General features: G+C 36.2%; 1 long non-coding RNA gene across 1 annotated transcript; it reads left to right on the top strand.

The window, feature by feature from the left end:
* Positions 12,484 to 12,877, top strand: LOC107648522. The gene is made up of 2 exons (XR_001621966.2): positions 12,484 to 12,605; positions 12,706 to 12,877. It is a non-coding gene; the product is annotated as an uncharacterized LOC107648522 (long non-coding RNA).

Genomic DNA, 14,513 nt, shown 5'->3' with positions numbered 1-14,513 from the left:
ATATATATATATAATTTGAACGTACATTAGCTATTTATATAGTTTTAAGTAAAGATTTAGTTAAAAGACAAGAAACATGATAGAAGAAAGAACACAATGAATTGAATGGATATATTTTTAACGTGTTTTTTTATAAAAAAAAAAAGTTTTTTAGGTAAATTTGTGTGAATTTTTTGCATAAGTTTTTCTTTTATTTGTTGTATCTTAAAAATTTTAAAAAAATTTTGGAAGTCAACAAAGATAAAAAAAATTTATGTTTAATTCTCTTTTTTCTCTTAATGTATTTTGATGAAAAGAAAAAAAAAGTCGCCAAGAAAAAAAAGCATAATTTTGTATATTAGATAAGGGGTTGAGAGATTTTCTTTCTCTTGAATCTCTTTATATTAGGGGTGATAAATGGAGAAGCTCGTCCCACCCCGCCTCACCAAAAATTCATAATCTGGTGGACTGTCCTGTTCTGCTTAGTGATACAGTCATGAATTCTTTCTTCATCTCACTTAATGGCAGACTGGCGGGCCAAGCTCGCCAAATCTTTTTTTTTTTATAAATCATTAAATGTTAAATAATATATATAATTTCACAACTATTTTAATAAATTTATAATTTTTAAAGATATAAAAAAATTATAATTCTAAATTCACGAACATTAAAGTTGTTATAATTATAAATATGTAATAAACATAATCATAAACCAAGTTTTTGAAACAAAATAATAAAATAAACATTGTCCAAAACAAAATAAATATTGTCCAAAATATATAATTAAACATCTTCGAGTTTATAATCAATCAAAGATAAACATAATAAAAAAATATAACTTAGAATATCTTCAATTATCATCTTCATCCTTTTGTAGATCAATAATATAGAAATTTGTAAAAAAACGGTCCTGACAAAAAAACGACCGATCTGCCGGAGAAGTCTGTTCCGTCCGGCCAAAACTCAGGGCTTAAGCGGTACAGGTTAGACGGACTTTTTAAGTTTGATGATTTTAAATTTTCAGTCTAACCCACCTTTTTTAGTAGGTTATACGAATTTTGTCCCATTTGCTACTCCTAACTGCTATACATTATCAAAAGAAAAAAAAATAGTTAAATATACGTATGCAAACATTAATACGTAATATCATTTAAAAAAGAATGCAAACATAACAAAAAACGTGACCGAGCATAAAAAGTAAATTACCCATGGTCGAGGAAGGTGAAGAAAAATTTGCTTAGAAGGGTAAAGAATGACTTCAGCTCAGATTGGAAAAAGTGTAGAAGCTACAAATTGTGAAAAAAGAGAGTGAAAAGGTGTGGATCCCTTTAGTTGTTGATAGTCATACCAGAGATAATAAGGGAGTTCTTTTAATATCTTGTGTTTCTGTTATTTTAATTAATTTGTTTTCTATTTGTCTGCTTCACTGTACTGTGTTGAACTCTTTGTTTTCAAAAAAAAAAGAGTGGGGAAGCTGTGGAAAAAGTGTAACAAAAAGAAGATGGCGTTGCAGAAGATTTATAGCATCGTGAATCCAACAATCGAAGTTTAGTTTGATAAGAGAAAAAAGATAATTAAATGAGATACGGAGTAACTAAAGCAACCGGCAATATGCATAAAGAATAATGAAAATATTTGGTAACTAAAGAAAATCAACTAAAAACAGTCATAATTTGTCTTATTTAATATTTATTAATTATTAATTTATTAATAAATATTAAATAAAAAAATTATTTTTTTAATCTTCTTAACATTATCGTTTTATTTTAATTTCTTCTTCCTTCACACATAGATACACATACGTAAATTTTTATATTCATTAATACATGAACAGATTAAAACCCATGAAACAATATACTGTAATCCATTTATAAATGAATTTGGATCCTCTAAATTTTAAATTTTCATTTTAGAAGGTAAAGTATGACTTTTCACCTTTGAATAATTTCTTTCTCATATTTTCTCTTGGTCCCACATATGAAATAAATAGTGAAAGATCACATTTTATTCTCTAAAGTGAAATTCAAACTTTAGAGAATTCAAATCCTTTAGAAATGGTCTACATAAAAAAAAAAACATTCCCCTAATATTTAGATAAAAAATAAATGTTGAAACAATTTATAACTTAATAAATGTTGTAGTGTATTAAATTTTTTTCCCTGTTATATATGCATATAATAAATACATAAAAAAAGAAAAACATGCATAGGTTATTATGTCGAGTTAGTCTTAAAGTGCTTCCTAAAGTTACACTCGAGACTTAAAGTAGTCTTTAAAGTTAATAATTACTCATATTCATCCCTGAAATTACATTCTGGGACTCAGAGTCATCCTTCAAGCATTTTCCGTCAATAGACGCCATTGGAAAACTAATGTGGACTCGTCTCTGACACGCTGATTAGACAATGGCTAGCTGACGTGAATTAGTAAATTTTTTTGTGGCAAGTTGGTCCCTGAAACAAATTTAAAAACCCTAATCCTCAAATTTCTCTTCTCTTCTCTTCTCCATTCGAAGCCAAACCATATTTTTTAGCATGCAACAACCACCTAAGAATGTAACATAAGTATAAGCAACATCCCATGAATAAAATATCATTTAAATGCTAACACCAATTAAGCAATTACATAAGAATTTATCAGCCCTTTAATAACATAATCAAAGAAGTGCGCGTGCAACATAAGAATTTATCAAGCTTGAAACAGAAAAGAATTTAAGTTTCATTTAAAGAGCATCAACCATTTCATGGTTTCTTCTCAGTAGCCTTGATTATCAAAACTATGGTTGGAAACTTCGATCATTGGCTTCGGAATTAGCCGATCTTGGAAATCCTCAAGGGAAAGAATTCAAAGTCAGGGCCAAAGTTGAACTTGACCGTACAGTTTGGTTCATTGGGGAGAGTATACATTGAAGCAGTAAGGTAGTATCGACCGCCAAAAAGATCCTTGAAAACTACACTTTGGTACACGCCAATTTTGAAGAAAAATATCTCACTTCCTGCATACAATATGATATTTAGAATTAGGTGACTTTTATAAACATGCGACCACTTAGAATACAACTTACAGCAAAGGAAATACTAAATTTATATTATAGGCAGGGAAATTTCATTTATAACAGCACAAGCAATGACACTTACAAAATCTGATTTGTTACTACAGTAACCAACAAGACAGAGCTCCAAGAAAAAGAACTTTTTTTTTATAATTCGTTACTGGCCAGTACTTCAACATCCCCTTGATGACAAGTTCTCCAACCTATTATCTTTCTCAACAAAAAGAAGCGAACTGCATCTTCTAAATTCAAATTTGTCATTGATTTATTTATTTGTACAATAAATTCTTTAAGTAGGTAAATTAAGCACACCTAATTTTCAATAAGCAGATATTCAGTCTGCGAAATTCAAAAAGGCATGTGATTATATCTATAATGTATAATGAAACAAAAATGCAGCAGTACTAACCATATTTTACACAATCAGATCCCAAATCCAAAAATAATGATATAGAAACCAATAACATTACCTTCCTTATATCCTTCATCTCCATACTTCTCCCTCAGAGCCTTATGCACCTTACTCCATCAATATCCCTTAACATTGTAGGGTGGCATTTCCAGAAATTAGTATATGTAAATCATTATCAATCAATATCCCTTAACATTGTAGGGTGGCATTTACAGGAATTAGTATATGTAAATCATTATCAATCATGACAGGCTATTATCCTAAAATACTATACACACATGGATAGTTGACAGTCAAATGATTATAGAAGCAATATTAGTATCTATTAAGCGGGATTTAAAAATAAGCGACATATTTGTTTGAAGGACAATGTGATCATCAACAAATTTAGAATGCTGCTATCAATAGCATCAATTCAACTTCATTACATATGTTATGGTATGCTCCAAATAATTTTAAGTCAGGCTTGCAATTTCACAGTTAAAATGGTCGTTCATAAAACTAGTTCCGATGAAACTCTAGCAAAAAAAGCAAACCATCATCATGCATACCCACACAATCAACCATAAATAACTCTATTTAACTATTGAAAAAATTATATTAACAACATTAAGGTAAAACAGAGCATCTCTTATTTCTACGTCCTCTTTTCTTTTTTCCTTACCTCTAATGGAGAAAATAGTCTTCAGAACACACTCTCTGAATAACGACGATGATGAAGCATTGAAGCTGACGTTGGACTGCAGTTGTTTTCGGAGGCAGCAGCTGTAGTGGCACCAATCACGTCATCGTTGTCGAGGAATAAAAGGAAGAAGAAACACCTCTGGATGTGTTATGAGAGGGACATAGAAGTGTTGATTAACTTTGAGATAGGGGTTATAATATAGTGTGAAACGACATCGTTTCACAACGTTCGAACGCCAATACAATACTATGTCATTTTAGGGTTTGCCAATGTGTCAAGATAGAGTCCAGATAAGCTTTCTGGTGGTGCCAAGTGGGCGAAAATTACTTGAAGGACAAGTTTGGGTCTCGGAGTGCAATTTCAAGGACCACTTTGAAACTTAACTCCACGTGACCCGTCCTCGTCGTCCTGCTCCTTGTCATCGAAGTTGTCCCAGAACGTCACCACGTGCCCCTTTCGGAACGGATCCAACACCATGCCAGAGGAGCTCCGTCGCAAAAGCTGAGGCCGGAGTAGCACGCTGCTGGCAGGGGTTGGCTCCGTGGGGTTGCGCGGCGGTGAATGTGACCTCAAACGGGGAGTTGTAGCGGGTGGAACTCCGGCGGGAGAAGTTGGCCTTGGTTACGAGTGAAGGGGGAAGGATGGTTGGGACTTCATCAACGTTATCATTGTTGTCAGCCATGTGGTGGTGGTGGTGGTGAGTTGAATCGTCGTCGTTGGAGATGGATTGAAAATGTTTAAGGAAGTTGGAACATTGTGTGTGATAAATTGATTGGTAATCTGCAGAATTATACAAAATTTATTGGATTCCATTTTGTCTTAGTTATGAAATGATGTTTTTTTTCCTCTTATCTTTGGTATTGTACTAGTTGAAGGTACCAGTTGGAAAGTTTATACTATAATTTACTATGTTTTTGTTGATAAATAATTATTGGTATTTTATATTGTTGCATTGATAATTGGATTTAGAAGAGTGAGAGTAGAAAATGGAGTTAAAGGAGAAGAGGATGAGAAAGATAATTCAGGAAACAAAAATTATGAATTAGGGTTTTAAAAGGGGAAAGGACCACATTGTAAACAAAAAAGTTTTGTTTGCCACATCAGTAACTGTTGGCGTGCCAACGTGACAGGAATTAGTCCACCTCAACTTTTTGATAACTAGTGATAGACGGAAATTGCATGAGGGACTACTATGAGTCCCAGAGTGTAATTTCGAGAAGGGTTATGCTACGTATACACCAAAATCAGCCACCAGTATAAAATACATGCTGGAATATAAATACACTATGAAAATAAATTAAACTACATATATATTAATACAAAAATACATTGATGGCTGATTTTAGTGATTGATTTTGGTGTACAAATAGCATTTCTCTTTCGAAAACAAAATTAAGTAACTATTAACTTTAGGATTCTATTCCGTTGGTGGTGTCTTGTACTTTGCAGGTGGTTAGGTGAGGGGGATTCTTCCAAAAAGATATCAGGTAAGCTCGGACGTTTATTATCCCAAAAATTTGTGGTGCCTCAAGAATGATGGCTCTACTTGGATTTCGAGTATATGTGGTAACACATTCAAGAGGGGAACTTTAGTAGTCCCATACAACGGCAAGTTGTTAATCTTTGACTTTGGGGGTGATTGGATTGAGATCTACGACCCAAAATTATATTACTGGGATAGAAGGGAAGTGCCTTATAAAGACTTTTTTCAAGGTTATATGGGTCTTCAGTGTTATTTTTTGTGGAAGGACACTAGCACTAAGAATTACAAGACCCTCCTTTTCTTGTATTTTGTTGGTGATAGGCAACAATCACTCATGTCATATGATGTTGAAGCAAACATCCAAAAACCCATTGAGTGCTGGTTTCCACCAATTCGTGATGATGTGCACTGTCCTAGGAAACTCCTTCCATTGGGATCCACTGATTATCTACTCATTATTGATTTGGCCACTACTTGGTACGTGTACGACTTATCTAAGAAGATCGTCTTGGTCTTGATGATACTTGGCTGGTGTTGCATGCAGTGGCGAAACTTGAAATAAAATTTTGGAGGTTAGATAGAAGATAATTGTCAAGATGCTTTTGATATGGATCCCATTTAAGATAAGCTCGTCTAATCTCATCTCTCTGGTTTAGGTGATATTGCCAAATTTAAAGTTGTTTTCCAATGTCCTGTTCCAAAAAATTAAGGTCAAACTCATCAGATGTAACTTTTTGAACTTTTAAAGGTTGTATCTCACTTTTTTCGTGATTTATTAAAGTAAAAGAACTATCTACAGGTGTTGATATTGTAAAAGCTATATGTTCTCTTTCTTAAATATTAGCCTTTCTTTTAAAAAATACTACTAATTTTTTTTATAAAAAATTTGGGGGAGGGGGGGCTATGGCTCCTTATCTAAACTAAGCTCCACCCCTGGTTGGAGTAAATTCCCATAATGGTCCCTCAGATTAAGTCTGTGCACCAATGTTATCCCTGACTTTCGAATTGCTCTAATTGCACCCTTCAGATTGAGCTCCGTGCGAAATCTTGGTCCTTCCACCTAATTCCGGCGTGACTCAGCAGCCGGAGCGCTGAGTTGGCTGCTTATGGTCCACGTAGGCAGCCTTAAACGATGCCGTTTTGCCTGGATGGTGTTAATGAATCAGGACGACGTCATTTTGGCTTGGAGGAGAATTGAAAGGTTGCTTGGGGAGAGGGTTGATCAGTCGTTAGTGTTTCTCCTACTTCTCTTCAGACATTTCTTCTCTCTGTCGTCCAGAGAATGCTGTGACATTAGGGCACGTTCTGGTTAGTGCTTAACTGAGTTCATTGCCAGGAGAAGGAAGGACGCCGCAGGTACGAAGTTGTTAAAGCAGAGGGTATCGTCATCATCAGCTACAACAAGGTTAGTAATACAATGTGTAGTTGAAGTTTAAATTTTTTTCTTTTGGGTGTTCACTGATGGCTCTTCACGTGGTGTGTTGATTGAAGGAGAGTTCATCTTCATTTGGTGTTTTGTTTAGCTTTCTATGTTGTTAGGTTTTTTGTGGTTACGCTGTTAGGATGGGGTTCGGGTTGCTCTGTATTTTTTATGTATCAAAGAAGGGTTGCTCTGTTTTTTTCCTCTAATGATAAGGTTCTCTAGTTATGGTCAAAAGTTAGTGTTACATGTGTTTAATTTGTTTGTTTACTTATCTCGCAGATGGATGAAGTACTAGACATTATGTTTCATCATGGAGGAAGTTTTGAAAAGGGTGTGGATGGAAAGATTGGTTACTATCCAAACAACAGAAACTGCCTTGGTGATGTTGAGGTGGATAGGCTGGATATATTTTACCTGAGAAACTATTATAAGGAGCTAGGTTATGACAGAATGAAGGAAGTCTGGTGGCTTGTACCTGGAAAGAGCATAGGGGAGGGATTGAGGAAGTTAAATAGTGATGCAGACCTAAGAGAGATGTGTGAGATGGGTTCACAAAATGCGGGTCTTGTTGATATCTACATTGAACATGAGGTTTCGTCACCTGAACTGATAGAAGGGAAGGAGGTTATGGTATACATTGATGATCAAGTAAGGGACCTTGGGACGCAAGCTAAGAAAAATGTTGCAGCTGCCCCACACGATGGTGCTAGGCCAAATCATGAAAAGAATCCTGCTGCTAATGTGAGTCGACCTAGGTAGGAAGGGGTAAAAGGATCTGCTAAGGTGCCAATTGAACAAAAACTTAAAAAGAAGGCCAAGAACACCCCAAAACCAAGTCAAACAAAAGTTCATAGGAGGTATTGCATGAGGTCTGCCACTGGGATAGGAGGCACAAATGCTCAGAAAAGGGGGCAGGGTAGCAAGATCCCAATGATGTTGATGTCCTCTGATGAGGAGTCCCCTAATTCTGATGATAGTTCAGAAGATGAGCCCTATAAACCAGTAAGGAAAGACAGCTCATCTAATTCATGTGCTGCAGACCCTGTTCCTTCACGTAAGGTAAAGGGTAAGAAGAAAACAAGTAATAAGAGTGATTCATAGGATAAGGGTAAGGGAACGAATAAGATGAAGGAGAAGATTTGTGTTGATGACGATGCTTATGTGGAGGGTAATTCTAATGTTGAAGTGGATTTTGGGAAAGTTGGAACTGATAAGAATGATGATTATGATGCATACGATCCTGGGACCAATTCTGATGGTGCCAACTCTTGGCATTCATTGGAGATGAAAACTCCACCCAACTTTGAAGACGAATTAGAAGAGGAGACCGAGTCTGATGAGGTATTTCCAGTTTTTAGAGAGGGGGCTAGGTTCGGGGAGCTTCACTTAGAGGTTGGAATGAAGTTTAATACGAAGTGGGATTTAAAGAGGCTGTTAGGGAGAACACCATCCAGGAGGGAAGGCGTATTCGATTCAATAAAAATGATAGGAAGAGGCTTAGGGCAGTTTGCAAGGTGAAGGAATGCAGTTGGGTTATCTTTGCTTCCAAGGATCGAGACGATACTTGCTGGCAAGTGAAGACTTTCAGAGATGATCATAACCGTGCAAGGGAGGATAAGAACAGAGCAGCCAATCGTAACAGGGTTGCTAGTAAGCTGGTGAAGAAAGTCAGAAAGTATCCCAACTTCAGGCATTGTGATGCAAACACCTTCTTCAAGACCAAGTATGATCTGTCATTGAATAGGAACTCGATCTCAAGGGCACTGTCTGATGCTAGAAATCTTGTATATGGTGATGAAAAGGAACAATATGCAATGGTGAGGGACTATGGGGAGACACTGCTGAAGACCAACCCGGGTTCAACTGTCCAAATTTGCACCATCCCACATCCAAACGGTGATGTCATATTTGAGAAAATTTATGTGTGTTTAAGTGGTTGCAAGAATGGATTTAAGGCAGGATGTCGTCCACTCATTGGACTTGATGGTGCTTTCCTGAAAACTGTCTTTGGAGGGCAGATTCTATCAGCTATTGGGTAGGATGCAAACCACCACATATATGTCATTGCATGGGCAATTGTGGAAGTTGAAAACACTGCCAACTGGAAATGGTTCCTGAAACTATTGCATGCAGATTTGGAAGATTACAAGACACATGGTTGGTGTTTTATATCTGATATGCAAAAGGTACATGGCTGCTAATCCCTTCTGATTTAGTTTCCTGTTTGGTTGCTTCATTGTGTTATAATATACTGGATCATGCAAGAGGCTTGCTGATATGTGAGTAGGACTACTTTAGATGCACAATAGCAAAAGTTAGGGACAATTATGGTGCGTTTAATAGAAACTCAGGGACTATTATGGTGAAAATATTAAAAGTCAGGGACTATTATGATGAAAATTAAAAAAGTCAGGGTCTAATTTGGTGAGCATATAACTGTGTATTCTACAAACTTCTCTCTGCTGTATCTGAGTTAATTATTATTTGCATCCACTCTGTGTTGCAGGGACTCATAAACGATGTACAGGAGGTGATGCCCAATGTGCATCACCGTTTCTGTGTATGGCATTTGTGGAAGAATTTCAACAAGCAATGGAAAGATCTGGAGCTAAGAAGCTTGCTGTGGGATTGTGCACGAGCCACAACCTTTGAGGAATTCAGGGAACATAGGAAAAAGTTGAAGCGGCTTAATCCGGAGGCATGGGCATACCTAAAAAATTTTTGGGCAACACATTTTTGGACAAGATCTCAGTTCAGTCACAAGCCAAAGTTAGACTCAATATGTAACAATGCGTGCAAAGTATTCAACGCAAAGATTAAGGAAGCTAGGAGGAAGCCTATAATCACACTGCTGGAAGAGGTTAGGATGTTCGTAATGAGAACGATGGCCAAAAATAAAGTGAAGTTGGATAATCATGTGGGGATACTTCCCCCAGTGATCAAGAGCAGACTGGAGAAGCTGAGGAAGGAATATAGGCAATGGCAACCAATCTGGGCTGGAGACACCGGATACGAGATGTTCAAGGTACATGGACACCCTACACACCATGTAGTGGATTTGGGGAAAAGGCTATGTACTTGTCATTTTTGGATGCTAACAGGTAATGTATTTAACTGTTACTTAATTATTTAAGTACTCTGCCTAGTGAGTCTAATTAACTATGCACCTAATTGTTATTGCTGATTATGGTGTTACAGGAATCCCATGTGTGCATGCATGTGCTACTATTGCTAGGGTGAACAAGTGGCCAGAGGATTTCTGCCACAAGCTCCTCACAATGGAGTCCTACAAAGCCACTTACTCCCACCACATAAATCCTTTACCTGACCAACAATTATGGGAAAGATCTGAGGCCAACAGACCATTGGCACCTTTGGTTAAGAAGAAACCTGGACAGCTCCAAACCAAGAGAAGGAAGGATGCGGATAAGGGAGGTCAGTCTAGCAAGAAATCAAAGCCAACCACCACTCTGAAGAGACAGCTACGACCATTCACTTGCAAGTATTGCTTGCAGAAAGGTCATACAAAAAGAGGGTGTGAGAAGAAGAAGGCTGCTGAAGCTGCAGAGGCTGAGAAGAAGAATGTTGCGGAGGCCGTTGCTAAAGACCCTAAGGCTGCTGCTCAGAATGTCACTGCAACTGCCTCTACGTCAGCTACAACAACTACTTCCAATGCACCTCAAGCTGCAACTGCCTCTGCTACTGCTACAAGCTCTGGAACTGCAACAGCGTCTGCTACTGCTACTGCATCTGCCCCTGCTCCTGCCAATCTTATGGAAGTGGATGTCCAGCAGGCTGAGATTGATTTGTCTCAGCCCTCATACTCTGAAGCTGAAAATTCCCAAAAGGTATTGTGTTTAATAATGCTTCATGTAATGTGTTTTTATTATTTGTCTTATTTTATAGGCCTTATGTAATGTATTGTCTGCATTGCAGGAGCATGAACAAAACAGGAACACACCTACAAGACCTGGGAAACTGCCACTTAGAAGAAGGTCACCTACTCCAACTGGCTCTGCATCATTCAATCCAATGGAGGGAGCTAGTGAGGCAACTATAACAAGGCTCGCCAACTTCCTTAAGTTTGTGCCCACCCCAGGGTTCAAACCGCCAAAAAAGAAGTGATTATGATCCTAGCTTTAGGTTGAAATTATGAAAGATTGTAATATTTTGTGAAATAATTATCTTAGTCTTTTTTGTTTGGTCATGGTGATTTATAGACACCTCTGCAACTTTTAAATACTAAGTAAGTTGCTGGAATCTAGCTGAAACAATGCTCAGTATTTTTTGGCTTGTTATTGTCATCAATGCATTATTGCAGAATTTTATATGAACTATTTTTATTGTCATTCAGTTATGAATTGTGCCTTATGTAAGCTTTTTCTACTATTGCTTATCCATAACATAATTGGGTGTTCAATTATGTTTACAAAAACAAAACCAAATAGTCATTCAATATATCAAAAATAATCTGATGTCAATTACATTGTTCATAAACTGGATTACACTGGTTCTGTGTTTCAGTTCTCACCCTAATCAAACCTTCAACAATAACATCAACACAAACACAAATAACACGAATACCCCTAAATCAAGCACTTGGACCATCAGCTTTACATTTTTCACATCTGCTTCCAGTTTTCCCACCTTCCATGCAATGTTCATTTTCATCCCACCATGCTCATCTTCTTCATCAGACTTCAGTGGCACCTCATCCTGTACCGAATCTGTCCAGACAAATAACTCACACCAATTCTTTCCACTAGTCTGCAAATATGTATCATCGTTATCAAACAACTACCTCAACTAACCAACACTAGAAATTTCAGCCAGTAATTGCACTCACATTATAATTTGGATAGTAATTTCACCCGAAGAACGGCTTATTAGGATGACTCTCCGTCCCTGACCACCGAAAGACAGGCCTGCACCCACAACCACACCACTCTGGAACTACTGAACGCTGGCTACGCACATTGTTCCCTCTCCAGTTTTCGGTCGCAGATGAGCGATTTGACCTCCGAGAAGCGTGACTGTCACTCATGGCGGGAGAGGACGAAAAAGAAGAATAAGAGGAAGAGGGAAGAAGAGCTTGAGCTGGACGACGAACCAATTTACACAGGATGAGGGAAGAACAACTTAGGGTTTATAATTGGTACCAGGGACTAATTCAGGGAATTCGGAGATTCTTTGATGATACTCCACATCAGCTAGCTTAGCGCTCCGGCTGCTGAGTCACGCCGGAATTGGGTGGAAGGACCAGAATTTCGCATGGAGCTCAATCTGAAGGGTGCAATTAGAGCAACTCAAAAGTCAGGAGTAACATTGGTGCACGGACTCAATCTGAGGGACCATTATGGAATTTTACTCCCCCTGGTTACATGTTTTCTGTTGTCATTGCACCCGGAAAGAAAGTCTGATCTATATCCTCATGGAACACGATGACAATGACTATAATCATCCTAACTTTATTCATTATGCAAGAGTAAAGCTCCAAACTTATGGTATTTTTTCTGCCAAGGTTGAATCCAACGGTGAGTTAAAACTTGGTCGCTATACCCAACTCCACATGTGAGCATGAGCCTTTCTCTATCTTCTTTGCTTATATTATACTGTCTCAAACTTCCTGAACCTATCCATTGAACTTTCCTACTTTTAACTCTCTGAACAGGTTTGTTGTTGGAGACGAAGACATTGAAGGGAAGAATGTAGCTTAGTTGTTATTGTGGTAGCCATTTGGAATGTGTTTCCTTGAACTTATTAGAATTTTACCGTTAATGACCGCTAACAATAACTTTTGACTTAAACTTTTAAACTTGTTTAATTGATTGCTTGATGTGTTAGTAGGCTCTTAGAATCATAAACATCCCGTGTCTCTTTCCTTTTTATCTTTGGACCTACATATATAAGGCAGCATTTGTTTTTGGTATCAATTCTATTAAGTTACCAACAACATTTTTGTCAACTCTTGTTTATAACTGTGTTTAATGGAAGTGTCTTTGTAGATGTGTCTAATAAAAATGCTTTTTTTATAATTGTGTCTAATAAAAGTATTTTTATAAGTTTATTTTCTGAATGTGTCTCTTTATACATGTGTTTAAAATATAATAATTAATTATTATTGACAATAAGTTAGTAGATAATGTAAGAATTTTTAATTTGAAACAAAATTTTTATTATAAATACTTTATTTTTTTGTAGTAGTTATTTATTTTATCTTAAAAATTTAAAATTCTTCTTTGAAAGTCAACAAAGATCGAAAGTTTTATGTTTAACGTAGCTACTCTCTTTAAGCATAGTACAAAGTGAGAATGTATGTCTATTAATTTTTTATACCAACAAAAAAGAAATTCAAGTTAAAAATAATATTCCAGCGGTTAGAAAAAAATCGCTGCAAAACGTATATCAATGCATTCTACAACGGTACATTTTGCAGCGGTTACAGAAAAATCGCTGTAAAATTAGATTATTTGATAGCGTCTCCTAAAACCGCTGGAAAACGGGTACATTTCGCAGCGGTTATCAAAAACCCGCTGCAAAATGAAATCATTTGGTAGCGTCTCCTGATATCACTACAAGAATCGCTGGCAGATCATATTTAGCAGCGGTAGAAAAAAATCGCTGCTAAATATCCGCTGCTATCTGCCGATTTTCTTGTAGTGTAACTTCAAAATAATATAGATATCTAACCACCCTCAAAGAGTTTATGAACGATAATGATGTAGTTAGTGCTATATTGATGTTGTTATACAAAACTAGTAATATTTTAGAGAGAGGAGTTATATATAGTTGTGTAAGTTTGGTCTTTAATTTATTAATTATCAGACTAGTTATAACCTATTAGCATTAGTCAGGTAAAAAAAAAAAAGAAGGTTTCATGCATGAAATAATATATTCTTTCAGTTTTCAAAGAATTCAATGCATTGAAAAATCTCATTTTCTTATATAATTAATAATCTATTCATTTTTTAGAAAAACAATTGTTCTTAAAGCATTATTATGATCATGCATGACACTCAAAATGGCATAATCTAATCAGAAGTAAAATAATTAACACATATTATGCTAGCTTTGGAAGAAGTGATGATGGTTTTAATTGTTTTATTGTCTAATGGATGAGAATTATATTGAAGGTGCGTGTGTATGTTATAGCCATCACTATTTCTTTATATCATGTAAAGTATTATCGACTTTTTTCTTAATGTGATTAAACATTATTTAAACTTCTTAGTTAGAAGAACTCGTCACACTCACCTTAAATATATAAAATTTTAAGGATAATTGAATTTCTTAATACATTGATGCTTTTTTCCCCGGTTAATTCTATTATATATGGTGCTTGAGTTATGTGAACACTCACACCATTACGGCATTAATAAAGGTTATTAGTAGTCAAATAAGAAGTTTTTGTGCGCTTATTAATACACAGTTATTCAGTGTAGTGATGGAAATGGAAAATGAGAAAGGAGGAACAATAAT

This window comes from Arachis ipaensis, chromosome B06, assembly GCF_000816755.2.
Source record: "Arachis ipaensis cultivar K30076 chromosome B06, Araip1.1, whole genome shotgun sequence".
NCBI classification, from domain to species: Eukaryota; Viridiplantae; Streptophyta; class Magnoliopsida; order Fabales; family Fabaceae; genus Arachis; species Arachis ipaensis.
The sequence above is the reverse complement of the archived record's forward strand: the minus strand, read 5'-3'. Positions and strand labels throughout refer to the sequence as shown.